The sequence below is a fragment of the Canis aureus genome, chromosome 9 (assembly GCF_053574225.1).
Source record: "Canis aureus isolate CA01 chromosome 9, VMU_Caureus_v.1.0, whole genome shotgun sequence".
NCBI lineage: Eukaryota > Metazoa > Chordata > Mammalia > Carnivora > Canidae > Canis > Canis aureus.
In genome coordinates, this window is record NC_135619.1 from 76,396,774 (window position 1) to 76,410,453 (window position 13,680).

Sequence of the window (13,680 nt, forward strand, 5' to 3'; positions counted from 1 at the left end):
CCCTATCACACATAGTGATCCTGCATTCATCATGGCACCCATCATGAATGGGTTCCCATAAAACTGGCTTATTATAGGTGTTTTCTGGGCTCTCCAGTATGTATCTAGGGTTGACACTGCTTGATGATGGAGTATGGACTCTGGATAGTTGGAGGCAATGATAAACTGGTTCCCAAAGTGACTTTTTCAGTTTGATTTTCCAACAGTAACTCATGCATGAAATCTGCTGTAGATCCACATCCTAACACTTGGTTTGGTCAGACTTCTTCATGTTTGCTGACATTACTTTGCTAAGGTGATATCTCATTCTTTTTTTTATAATAAATTTATTTATTATTTATTTATTTATTTATTTATTTATTTATTTATTTATTTATTTTAACCCTTTATTTTTTATTATTTTTTAATAATAAATTTATTTTTTATTGGTGTTCAATTTACCAACATACAGAATAACACCCAGTACTCATCCCTTCAAGTGCCCCCCTCAGTACCCATCACCCATTCACCCCCACCCCCCGCCCTCCTCCCCTTCCATCACCCCTAGTTCATTTCCCAGAGTTAGGAGTCTTTATGTTCTGTATCCCTTTCTGATATTTCCCACACATTTCTTCTCCTTCCCCTTATATTCCCTTTCACTAAATTTATTTTTTATTTGTGTTCAATTTGCCAACATACATTCTTTTTTAATAATAAATTTATTTTTTATTGGTGTTCAATTTGCCAACATTCTGCTCTTGAGTTGAATTTCCTCTCATTGCTGGTGAAGCTGACTTCTTTTTTATATGACTATTGGCTTTATGTATTTCTCTTCTCCAACATGTCCACTTATGCCTTTTGGCCTTGTTTTCTTTCTTTCTTTCTTTCTTTCTTTCTTTCTTTCTTTCTTTCTTTCTTTCTTTCTTTCTTCTTTCTTTCTTTCTCTTTCTTTTTTAAAAAATATTTTATTTACTTGTTCATCACACACACACACAGACAGAGACAGAGACACAGGCAGAGGGAGAAGAAGACTCCATGCGCGGAGCCCAATGTAGGACTTGATCCCAGGACCCCAGGGTCACACCCTGAGCCAAAAGCAGGCACTAAACCCCTAAGTCACCCAGGAATCCCTTGGCCTTGTTTTCAACATTCTTGTCTTTTCTTGCTTTCCATGAACTATTTGTTTACTACTGAAAACATTCCTTTGCCAAATGTATTTTCCAAGGTTGTAACTCATCTTTTATTTTTAAAGAAGTGTCTTTTGATGTGCTTTATGTATACAATGGAATATTACTCAGCCTCTAGAAATGACAAATGCCCACCATTTGCTTCAACGTGGATGGGACTGGAGGATATTATGCTGAGTGAAATAAGTCAATTGGAGAAGGACAAACATTATATGGTCTCATTCATTTGGGGAATATAAATAATAGTGAAAGGGAATAAAGGTGAAGGAAGAAGAAATGGGTAGGAAATATCAGAAAGGGAGATAGAACATGGAAGACTCCTAACTCTAGGAAATGAACTAGGGGTGATAGAAGGGGAGGAGGGCAGGGGGTGAGGATGACTGGGTGGCAGGCACTGAGGGGGGCACTTGATGGGATGAGCACTGAGTGTTATACTATATGTAGGTGAATCAAACTCCAATAAAAATATATATAAAGAATATTTGCTGTGGTCTTTTAATAGATGGATTTTATGATATCGAGGAATGTTCCTTCTATACCTCCACTTTCAAAAGTTTTACTCTAGAAAGGATATTCTATTTTGTCAATTTTTTAATGCATCCATTGAGAGGATCATATGGTTCTTTTCTTTTATTGATGTGATTTTTCATATTGATTGATTTGCAGATGTTGAACCAATCTTGCATTCCAGGAATAAATCCCAATTGGTCGTGCTGAATAATCCTTTTAATGTACTGTTGGAGTCTATTGGCTAGTATCTTGGTGAGTATTTTGGCATTTATATACGTGAGGGATATTGGTCTGCAATTCTCCATTTTGGTGGGGTCTTTTTCAGGTGTTGGGGTCAAGGCAACTTTGACCTCATAGAATGAATTTGGAAGTTTAACTTCCATTTCTGGGTTTTGAAACAGCTTCAGAAGAATAAGTGTTATTTCTTCTTTAAATGTTTGGGAGAATTCCCCTGGGAAGACATCTGGCCCTGAACTCTTGTTTTTGGGGAGGTTTGTTTATTTATAAATTTATTTTTTATTGGTGTTCAATTTGCTAACATATAGAATAACACCCAGTGTTCATCCCATCAAGTGTCCACCTCAGTGCCCATCATCCAGTCACCCCCACCCCCCGCCCACCTCTCCTTCCACCACCCCTAGTTCATTTCCCAGAGTTAGGAGTCTCTATGTTCTGCCTCCCTTTCTGATATTTCCCACTCATTTTCTCCCTTCCCCTTTATTCCCTTTCACTATTATTTATATTCCCCAAATGAATGAGACCATATAATGTTTGTCCTTTTCCGATTGACTTATTTCACTCAGCATAATACCCTCCAGTTCCATCCACGTCGAAGCAAATGGTGGGTATTTTTCGTTACTAATTTGCCCATACCATGATTGGATTGTTTGCTTCTTGGTGTTGAGTTTAATAAGCTCTTTATAGATCTTGGATACTAGTTCTTTATCTGATACGTCATTTGCAAATATCTTCTCCCATTCTGTAGGTCGTCTTTTAGTTTTGTTGACTGTTTCTTTTGCTGTGCAAAAGCTTCTTATCTTGATGAAGTCCCAATAGTTTATTTTGCTTTTGTTTCTCTTGCCTTCATGGATGGATATTGCAAGAAGTTACTGTAGCCAAGTTCAAAAAGGGTGTTTTCTGTGTTCTCCTCTAGGATTTTGATGGAATCTTGTCTCACATTTAGATCTTTCATCCATTTTGAGTTTATCTTTGTGTGTGGTGCGAGGGAGTGGTCTAGTTTCATTCTTCTGCATGTGAATGTCCAATTTTCCCATCACCATTTATTGAAGAGACTGTCTTTTTTCCAGTGGATAGTCTTTCCTGCTTTGTCAAATATTAATTGACCATAAGGTTGAGGGTCCATTTCTGGATTCTCTATTCTGTTACATTGATCTATGTGTCTGTTTTTGTGCCAGTACCACACTGTCTTGATGACCACAGCTTTGTAGTACAACCTGAAATCTTGCATTATGATACCCCCAGATATGGTTTTCTTTTTTAATATTCCCTTGGCTATTCAGGGTCTTTTCTGATTCCACACAAATCTTAAAGTAATTTGTTCCAACTCTCTGAAGATAGTCCATGTTAATTTTTTTAATCGTTCAAATTTTTATTTTGATGCACAGTATGAGAAACAAACTTTTAAATAATCTGAATCTTATGGAAAATGAAACAGCAAATAAATTAGACCCATGTTAAAATAGAAGGTCAGTTATATGTCCAAACTTAAGGATATAAGAGCCACAGATAAACTTCGATTCCACAGTCTTCTTTGAGAGGCCGAAGTCTTTCAAACACAACTTTGCTATGAACTAACTGGTTCAGAGCTCAACAGCACATGGGAATGTTTAACAGGGGTGTTGATCAGGGATACGTTTCCTTGGTGCTGCTTTGATAATGTTGTCCACATGCAGAATCACCTCTGTTGCTTCAGCTGCACTCAAAAGAAGTTGTAGCTTCACTTGGAAACTTTCTGTTATACCCAGTACTGCCATATCTCAGATGGTACCTTCCTTCATATCTAGGCCAGCAGTTGTGTTGCCTTCACTGTGGGCAGCTCCCAGCTGGGCCACCAGGTCTGCACTGTCACAGCCTGCGTTATCAGCTATGATAGTTGGCAACATTCTCAGTGCTTTAGCATAAGACTCCATCGCAACAGCTTCTTTGCCTGGTGTTCTACCTGCAAGCTGTGTCACAGCATGAGCCATCAGCATCTCAGAACAGCCTCCTCCATACACTGTTCTAGAATCCCTCACAGTTTGGGCAAGAACACAAAGAGCATCATGCAAAGATCTTTCTGCTTCATCTGAAATTTGTTGAGTGGCACCACACAAAACAATGATACAAGCTTCACCAAGGGCTACCCCAGAAAAGTGGATAAGTTTATTTTCTCCAATCATGACTTCCTCAATAAGCTTGCAACTTCCAAACTTCACTAGTTCTGGGTGGTCAAAGGTAGATGCAATTTCACCACCTGTAACAAGAGCTAGGCATTCCACACCTGCCAAATCTGTATGTTTGATAGCCATAACACCAGCAGCACCAAAGAGCTGTTCAGGATAATTGTAAATTAACTGCCTATTAATAAAGCAATTTATCCCATGCTTAAGAATATGTTCAACTTTCTCCTTCATTTTTTCCTTTTCGGCATGTTCTATTTCAGCAACTTTTGCTGTAGAATCAACTCTTACCCTGGAACCAAATATCTTTATTTTGTCTGTATCCATACCAGTATTCGCAATGAGAATTTTAGCATTTTCAATTCGCTTTGGTTGATTTACTCCAATTTTTTAATTTTTATTTATTTATGATAGTCACACACAGAGAGAGGCACAGAGACACAGGCAGAGGGAGAAGCAGGCTTCATGCACCAGGAGCCCAATGTAGGATTTGATCCCGGGTCTCTGGGATCACGCCCTGGGCCAAAGGCAGGCGCCAAACTGCTGCGCCACCCAGGGATCCCTACTCCAATTTTTTTATCCAACAGAAAGCCTTCATCTAAATAGGAATCTGTCAGACTTCCTCCTTGCTTCTTGATGACATGAATTGCCTCCAGATTACCAGAGCCTTTCAGTCTGAGAACAGCTTCTACGGCTAACTGAGTAAAGTGGTCTTTATGATGAGTAAGAAGTTTTGAGGACAATGTTGTTCCTGCAATGTTCATTAAATCTTGACGGAACTTAACTTCATCAGAAGATCAACTTAAGAATTCAACAGAGCCTGTCTTGCTGCCTTTGTAGCTTCTCTCCAACCCACAATGATGGTCTATGGGTGAATCTTTTTTGCAAAGTTTCCGCTTCCCTTAGAAATTCTGCTGCTAGCACAGTAACAGAGGTAGTACCATCACCAACTTCATCATCTTGAACCCTTGACATATCAACTAAAACTTTAGCTGCTGGATTGTCCACACCGATGTTTTTTAGAATAGTTGCACCATCATTGGTTACCATAAGAGAAGCATCTCGTCCACTGCTTCATAGAATTTTATCCATGCCCTTAGGTCCTAGGGTGCTCTTCACCAAGTCTCCAATAGCAATGGCACGAATAAAAGACGACAGCCGAGCCATCTCCACTCTGTCTTCATCAGCTCCAGCCTTGAAGATGTTCACAGGTGAGAGGGAAAGGGACGGCATGGTTCCGCAGCTTCAGCACATGCGCTCACCCCTCACAGCTCACGCCCAGAACCGGAGGGCAAAGTACATGTTATTTTGATAGGGATTGCATTAAACGTGTAAATTGCCCTGGGTAACATTGACATTTTCACAATATTAATTCTGCCAATCTATGAGCATGGAATATTTTTCCATCTCTTTGTGTCTTCCTCAATTTCTTTCAGAAGTGTTCTGTAGTTTTAGGGTATAGATCCTTTACCTCTTTGGTGAGGTTTATTCCTAGGTATCTTATGCTTTTGCATGCAATTGTAAATGGGATTGACTCCTTAATTTCTCTTTCTTCAGTCTCATTGTTAGTGTCTAGAAATGCCACTGACTTCTGGGCATTGCTTTTGTATCCTGCCACACTGCCAAATTGCTGTATGAGTTCTAGCAATCTTGGGTAGAGGCTTTTGGGTTTTCTATGTAGAGTATCATGTCATCTGTGAAGAGGGAGAGTTTGACTTCTTCTTTGCCCATTTGAATGCCTTTTATTTCTTTTTCTTGTCTGATTTCTGATGCTAGGACTTCTACTACTATGTTGAATAGCAGTGGTGAGAGTGGATATCCTTGTCTTGTTCCTGATTTTAGGGGAAAGCCTCCCACTGTTTCCCTATGAAAATGATATTTTCTGTAGGCTTTACTTAGATGGCTTTTAAGATGCTGAGGAATGTTTTGTCTATCCCTACACTCTGAAGAGTTTTGATCAGGAATGGATGGTGTATTTTGTCAAATGCTTTCTCTGCATATATTGAGAGGATCATATGGTTATTTTTTTTCTCTTGCTGATATGATCAATCACATTGATTGCTTTACGAGTGTTTTTTTATAAAAATCTTGAAAACACACTCATTAAAATATATTAAAAATATTCAACTCATGTACAACTTAGTAGCTATGGATGACATTATTTTTTAAATAATAAATTTATTTTTATGGGGTTCAATTTTCCAACATACAGAATAACACCCAGTGCTCATCCGGTCAAGTGCCGCCCTCAATGCCAATGATCTATTCACCTCCAACCCCAACCCTCCTCCCCTTCCACCACCCCTAGTTTGTTTACCAGAGTTAGGAGTCTTTATGTTCTGTCCCCCTTTCTGATATTTCCATTTTTTTCTATAATAAATTTATTTTTTATTGGTGTTCAATTTGCCAACATAGAGAATAACACCTAGTGTTCATCCCGTCAAGTGCCCCACTCAGTGCCCGTCACCCATTCACCCCCACCCCCCACCGTCCTCCCCTTCCACCACCCCTAGTTCATTTCCCAGAGTTAGGAGTCTTTATGTTCTGTCTCCTTTTCTGATATTTCCCACACATTTCTTCTCCCTTCCTTTATATTCCCTTTCACTATTATTTATATTCCCCAAATGAATGAGAACATACAATGTTTGTCCTTCTCCGATTGACTTACTTCACTCAGCATAATACCCTCCGGTTCCATCCACATTGAAGCAAATGGTATTTGTCATTTCTAATGGCTTAGTAATATTCCATTGTATACATAAACCACATCTTATTATTTATTTATTTATTTATTTATTTATTTATTTATTTATTTATTTAGTTTGTTTTTATTGAAGTTCAATTCGCAAACGCATAGTATAACACCCAGTGCTCAATCCTTCAAGTGCCCTCTTCAGTACCCATCACCCAGTTATCCCAAACCCCCGCCCACCTCCCCTTCCACTACACTTTGTTCATTCCCCAGGGTTAGAGGTCTGTCATGGTTTGTCTCCCTCTCTAATTTTTCCCACTCACTTCCCCTCCTTTTCCTTATAGTCCCTTTCACTATTTCTTATATTCCTCGTAAGAGTAAACACATATGATGATTCTCCTTGTCTCATGGACTTACTTCACTATAATACCCTTCGATTCCATCCACCTCGAAGCAAACGGTGGATCGTCATCCTTTCTGAGGGCTGAGGACTATTCCATGGTATATATGGACCACATCTTCTTATCCAGGCATCTTCAAAGGACATCGTGGTCATTCCACAGTTTGGCTATTGTGGAAATTGCTGCTATGAAATTGGGGCAAAGGTTTCCTGGCATTTCACTGCATCTATATCCTCGGGGTAAATGCCAAGCAGTGCAATTGCTGGGTCATAGGGTAGCCGTGTTTTTAACTCTTTGAGAAAACTCCACACAGTTTCCCAGAGTAGCTCTAGGATCTTACATTCCCACCAACAATGCGAGGGGGTTTCCAGTTCTCCACACCCTCCGCAACATCTGTTGTTTCCTGTTCTTTTTTTATTTTTTATTTTATTTTTACTTTTCTTAATAAATTAATTTTTTATTGGTGTTCAATTTATCAACATACAGAATAACACTTAGTGCTCATACCATCAAGTGCCACCCTCAGTGCTCTTCACCCATTCACTCCCACCCCCCACCCGCCTCCCCTTCTATCACCCCTAGTTCGTTTCCCAGAGTTAGGAGTCTTTATGTTCTGTCTCCCTTTCTGATATTTCCCACACATTTCTTCTCCCTTCCCTTATATTCCCTTTCACTATTATTTATTTATTTATTTATTTATTTATTTATTTATTTATTTTATACTAAATTTATTTTTTATTGGTGTTCAATTTGCCAACATACAGAATAACACCCAGTGCTCATCCCGTCAAGTGTCCGCTCAGTGCCCGTCACCCATTCACCCCCACCCCCCGTCCTCCTCCCCTTCCACCACCTCTAGTTCAATTCCCAGAGTTAGGAGTCTTTATGTTCTGTCTCCCTTTCTGATATTTCCCACACATTTCTTCTCCCTTCCCTTATATTCCCTTTCACTATTATTTATATTCCCCAAATGAATGAGAACATATAATGTTTGTCCTTCTCCGATTGATTTATTTCACTCAGCATAATACCCTCCAGTTCCATCCACGTTGAAGCAAATGGTGGGTATTTGTCATTTCTAATGGCTGAGGAATATTCCATTGTATACATAAACCACATCTTCCTTATCCATTCATCTTTTGATGGACACAAGGCTCCTTCCACAGTTTGGCTATTGTGGACATTGCTGATATAAACATCGGGGTGCGGGTGTCCTGGCGTTTCATTGCATCTGTGTCTTTGAGGTAAATCCCCAGCAGTGCAATTGCTGGGTCGTGGGGCAGGTCTATTTTTGACTCTTTGAGGAACCTCCACACAGTTTTCCAGAGTGGCTGCACCAGTTCACATTCCCACCAACAGTGCAAGAGGGTTCCCCTTTTTCCACATCCTCTCCAACATCTGTGGTTTCCTGCCTTGTTAATGTTCCCCCATTCTCACTGGTGTGAGGTGGTATCTCACTGTGGTTTTGATTTGTATTTCCCTGATGGCAAGTGATGCGGAGCATTTTCTCATGTGCATCTTGGCCATGTCTAGGTCTTCCTCTGTGAGATTTCTGTTCATGTCTTTTGCCCATTACAGGATTGGATTGTTTGTTTCTTTGGTGTTGAGTTTAATAAGTTCTTTATAGATCTTGGAAACTAGCCCTTTATCTGATATGTCATTTGCAAATATCTTCTCCCATTCTGTAGGTTGTCTTTGAGTTTTGTTGACTGTATCCTTTGCTGTGCAAAAGCTTCTTATCTTGATGAAGTCCCAATAGTTCATTTTTGCTTTTGTTTCTTTTGCCTTCGTGGATGTATCTTGCAAGAAGTTACTATGGCCGAGTTCAAAAAGGGTGTTGCCTGTGTTCTTCTCTAGGATTTTGATGGAATCTTGTCTCACATTTAGATCTTTCATCCATTTTGAGTTTATCTTTGTGTATGGTGAAAGAGAGTGGTCTAGTTTCATTCTTCTGCATGTGGATGTCCAATTTTCCCAGCACCATTTATTGAAGAGACTGTCTTTCTTCCAATGGATAGTCTTTCCTCCTTTATCGAATATTAGTTGCCCATAAAGTTCAGGGTCCACTTCTGGATTCTCTATTCTGTTCCACTGATCTATGTGCATTAAAGGCATTCAAATTGGCAAAGAAGAAGTCAAACTCTCCCTCTTCGACGATGACATGATACTCTACATAGAAAACCCAAAAGTCTCCACCCCAAGATTGCTAGAACTCATACAGCAATTCGGTAGCGTGGCAGGATACAAAATCAATGCCCAGAAGTCAGTGGCATTTCTATACACTAACAATGAGACTGAAGAAAGAGAAATTAAGGAGTCAATCCCATTTACAATTGCACCCAAAAGCATAAGATACCTAGGAATAAACCTCACCAAAGATGTAAAGGATCTATACCCTCAAAACTATAGAACACTTCTGAAAGAAATTGAGGAAGACACAAAGAGATGGAAAAATATTCCATGCTCATGGATTGGCAGAATTAATATTGTGAAAATGTCAATGTTACCCAGGGCAATATACACGTTTAATTCAATCCCTATCAAAATACCATGGACTTTCTTCAGAGAGTTAGAATAAATTATTTTAAGATTTGTGTGGAATCAGAAAAGACCCCGAATAGCCAGGGGAATTTTAAAAAAGAAAACCATATCTGGGGGCATCACAATGCCAGATTTCAGGTTGTACTACAAAGCTGTGGTCATCAAGACAGTGTGGTACTGGCCCAATAGTTCATTTTTGCTTTTGTTTCTTTTGCCTTCGTAGATGTATCTTGCAAGAAGTTACTGTGACTGAGTTCAAAAAGGGTGTTGTCTGTGTTCTCCTCTACGATTTTGATGGACTCTTGTCTCACATTTAGGTCTTCCATCCATTTTGAGTTTATCTTTGTGTATGGTGAAAGAGAGTGGTCTAGTTTCATTCTTCTACATATGGATGTCCAATTTTCCCAGCACCATCTATTGAAGAGACTGTCTTTCTTCTGATATAGTCTTTCTTCCTTTATAGAATGTCAGTTGACCATAAAGTTGAGGATCTACTTCTGGATCCTCTATTCTGTTGTATTTATCTATGTGTCTGTTTTTGGGCCAGTACCACACTTTTTTCAGAAGTGTTCTATAGTTTTGAGGGTATAGATCCTTTACATCTTTGGTGAGGTTTATTCCTAGGTATCTTATGCTTTTGGGTGCAATTGTAAATGGGATTGACTCCTTAATTTCTCTTTCTTCAGTCTCATTGTTAGTGTCTAGAAATGCCATTGATTTCTGGCATTGATTTTCTATCCTGCCACGCAACCAAAATGGTGTATGAGTTTTAGCAACTTGGGTGGAGGCTTTTGGGTTTTCTCGGTAGAGTATCATGTCATCATCGAAGAGGGAGAGTTTGACTTCTTCTTTGCCAATTTGAATGCCTTTAATGTCTTTTTGTTGTCTGATTGCTGAGGCTAGGACTTCCAGTACTATGTTGAATAGCAGTGGTGAGAGTGGAAATCCCTGTCGTGTTCCTGATCTTAGGTGAAAGGCTCCCAGTGCTTCCCCATTGAGAATGATATTTGCTGTGGGCTTTTCGTAGATGGCTTTTAAGATGTTGAGGAATGTTCCCTCTATCCCTACACTCTGAAGAGTTTTGATCAGGAATGAATGCTGTATTTTGTCAAATGCTTTCTCTGCATCTAATGAGAGGATCATATGGTTCTTGGTTTTTCTCTTGCTGATATGATGAATCACATTGATTGTTTTACGAGTGTTGAACCAGCCTTGTGTCCCGGGGATAAATCCTACTTGGTCTTGGTGAATAATTTTCTTAATGTACTTTTGGATCCTATTGGGTAGTATCCTGTTGAGAATTTTTGCATCCATGTTCACCAGGGATATTGGTCTGTAATTCTCCTTTTTGGTGGGGTCTTTGTCTGGTTTTGGAATTAAGGTGATGCTGGCCACATAGAACGAATTTGAAGTACTCCATCTCTTTCTATCTTCCCAAACAGCTTTAGTAGAATAGGTATGATTTCTTCCTTAAACGTTTGATAGAATTGCCCTGGGAAGCCATCTGGCCCTGGATTCTTGTGTCTTGGGAGGTTTTTTGATGTCTGCTTCAATTTCCTCCTTGGTTATCAGCCTGTTCAGGTTTTCTATTTCTTCCTGTTCCAGTTTTGGTAGTTTGTGGCTTTCCAGGAATGCGTCCATTTCTTCTAGATTGCCTAATTTGTTGGCGTATAGCTGTTCATAATACGTTTTTAAAATCGTTTGTATTTCCTTGGTGTTGGTAGTGATCTCTCCTTTCTCATTCATGATTTTATTAATTTGAGTCTTCTCTCTCTTCTTTTTAATAAGGTTGGCTAATGGTTTATCTATTTTATTAATTCTTTCAAAGAACCAATTCCTGGTTCTGTTGATCTGTTCCACAGTTCTTCTGTCTCGATTTCGTTGAGTTCTGCTCGAATTTTAATTAACTCTCTTCTTCTGCTGGGTGTAGGGTCCATCTGCTGTTTTTTCTCTAGCTCCTTTATGTGTAAGGTGAGCTTTTGTATTTGAGTTCTTTCCTGTTTTTGAATGGATGCTTGTATTGCGATGTATTTCCCCCTTAGGACTGCTTTTGCTGCATCCCAAAGATTTTGAATGGTTGTATCTTCATTCTCATTAGTTTCCATGAATCTTTTTAATTCTTTCTTAATTTCCTGGTTGACCCTTTCATCTTTTAGCAGGATGGTCCTTAACCTCCACATGGTTGAGGTCCTTCCAAGCTTCTTGTTGTGATTTAGTACTGATTTCAAGGCATTATGGTATGAGAATATGCAGGGGAGGATCCCAATCTTTTGGTATCGGTTCAGACCCGATTTGTGACCCCGTATGTGATCTATTCTGGAGAAAGTTCCATGTGCACTTAAGAAGAATGTGTATTCAGTTGAGTTTGGATGTAAAATTCTGTAGATATCTGTAAAATCCATCTGGTCCAGTGTATCATTTAAAGCTCTCGTTTCTTTGGAGATGTTGTGCTTAGAAGACCTATCGAGGGTAAAAAGAGCTAGATTGAAGTCACCAAGTATAAGTGTATTATTATCTAAGTATTTCTTCACTTTGTTATTAATTGGTTTATTTTTTAAAATTTATTTGTGATAATCACACACACACACAGAGAGAGAGAGAGAGAGAGAGAGAGAGGAAGAGACATAGGCAGAAGGAGAAGCAGGCTCCATGCACCAGGAACCCGATGTGGGATTTGATCCCGCGTCTCCAGGATCACGCCCTGGGCCAAAGGCAGGCGCCAAACCGCTGAGCCACCCAGGGATCCCTTAATTGGTTTAAATATTTGGCAACTCCCACATTCAGGGCATATATATTGAGTATTTTTAAGTCCTCTTGTTGGATAGATCCTTTAAGTATGAGATAGTGTCCCTCTTCATCGCTCACTACCGTCTTCGGGGTAAATTTTAGTTTATCTGATATAAGGATGGCTACCCCTGCTTTCCTTTGAGAACCATTTGAATGGTAAATGGTTCTCCAACCTTTTATTTTCAGGCTGTAGGTGTCCTTCTGTCTAAAATGGGTCTCTTGTAGACAGAAAATAGATTGGTCCTGCTTTTTTATCCAGTCTGAAACCCTGCACCTTTTGATGGGGTCATTAAGCCCGTTCACGTTCAGAGTTACTATTAAGAGATATGCGTTTAGTGTTCTCATGATATCTATTCAGTCCTTGTTTTGTGGATTGTTCCACTGAACTTCTTCTTAAAGGGGAATTTTAAGAGTCCCCCTTAAAATTTCTTGCAGAGCTGGTTTGGAGGTCACATATTCTTTCAGTTCCTGCCTGTCTTGGAAGCTCTTTATCTCTCCTTCCATTCTGAATGAGAGCCTTGCTGGATAAAGTATTCTTGGTTGCATGTTCTTTTCATTTAGGACCCTGAATATATCCTGCCAGCCCTTTCTGGCCTGCCAGGTCTCTGTGGAGAGGTCTGCTGTTACCCTAATACTCCTCCCCATAAGAGTCAGGGATTTCTTGTCTCTTGCTTTTTTAAGGATCTTCTCTTTATCTTTGGAATTTGCAAGCTTCACTATTAGATGTCGAGGTGTTGAACGTTTTTTATTGATTTTGGGGGGGGGGAGTCTCTCTATTTCCTGGATCTGAATGCCTGTTTCCCTTCCCAGATTAGGAAAATTTTAAGTTAGGATTTCTTCAAATACATATTCTGGCCCTCTGTCCCTTTTGGCGCCCTCGGGAACCCCAATTAAACATAGGTTTTTCTTTCTCAGGCTGTCGTTTATTTCCCTTAATCTATCCTCATGGTCTTTTAATTGTCTGTCTCTTTTTTCCTCAGTTTCCCTCTTTGCCATCAATTTGTCTTCTATGTCACTCACTCGTTCTTCCACCTTGTTAACCCTCGTCATTAGGACTTCTAGTTTGGATTGCATCTCATTCAGTTGATTTTTAATTTCGGCCTGATTGGATCTAAATTCTGCAGTCGTGAAGTCTCTTGAGTCCTTTATGCTTTTTTCTAGAGCCACCAGTAGCTGTATGATAG

General features: G+C 39.5%; 1 long non-coding RNA gene, 1 pseudogene and 1 gene segment (V, D, J or C); 1 reads left to right on the top strand and 2 right to left on the bottom strand.

Moving 5' to 3' along the window:
* LOC144321264 (immunoglobulin gamma-1 heavy chain-like) overlaps nucleotides 1-13,680 on the bottom strand; it is a 74,996-nt gene that overhangs the window by 11,597 nt on the left and 49,719 nt on the right.
* The window catches only part of LOC144321260 (uncharacterized), a 28,460-nt gene continuing 16,541 nt past the window's right edge, over nucleotides 1,762-13,680 (top strand). The window contains exons 1-2 of one of the 2 annotated variants that reach the window (XR_013387007.1): nucleotides 1,762-1,928; nucleotides 5,176-5,286. This is a non-coding gene — a long non-coding RNA (uncharacterized LOC144321260). Of the gene's footprint in view, nucleotides 1,929-4,616; nucleotides 4,778-5,175; nucleotides 5,287-13,680 lie in introns of those variants that run through there. The other variant, XR_013387008.1, reaches the window with a different exon arrangement.
* Nucleotides 3,277-5,361, bottom strand: LOC144321259 (T-complex protein 1 subunit beta-like; annotated as a pseudogene). The gene is made up of 2 exons (XR_013387006.1): nucleotides 4,642-5,361; nucleotides 3,277-4,455 (listed from the first exon to the last, which is right to left on the bottom strand). The product of XR_013387006.1 is annotated as a T-complex protein 1 subunit beta-like (transcript).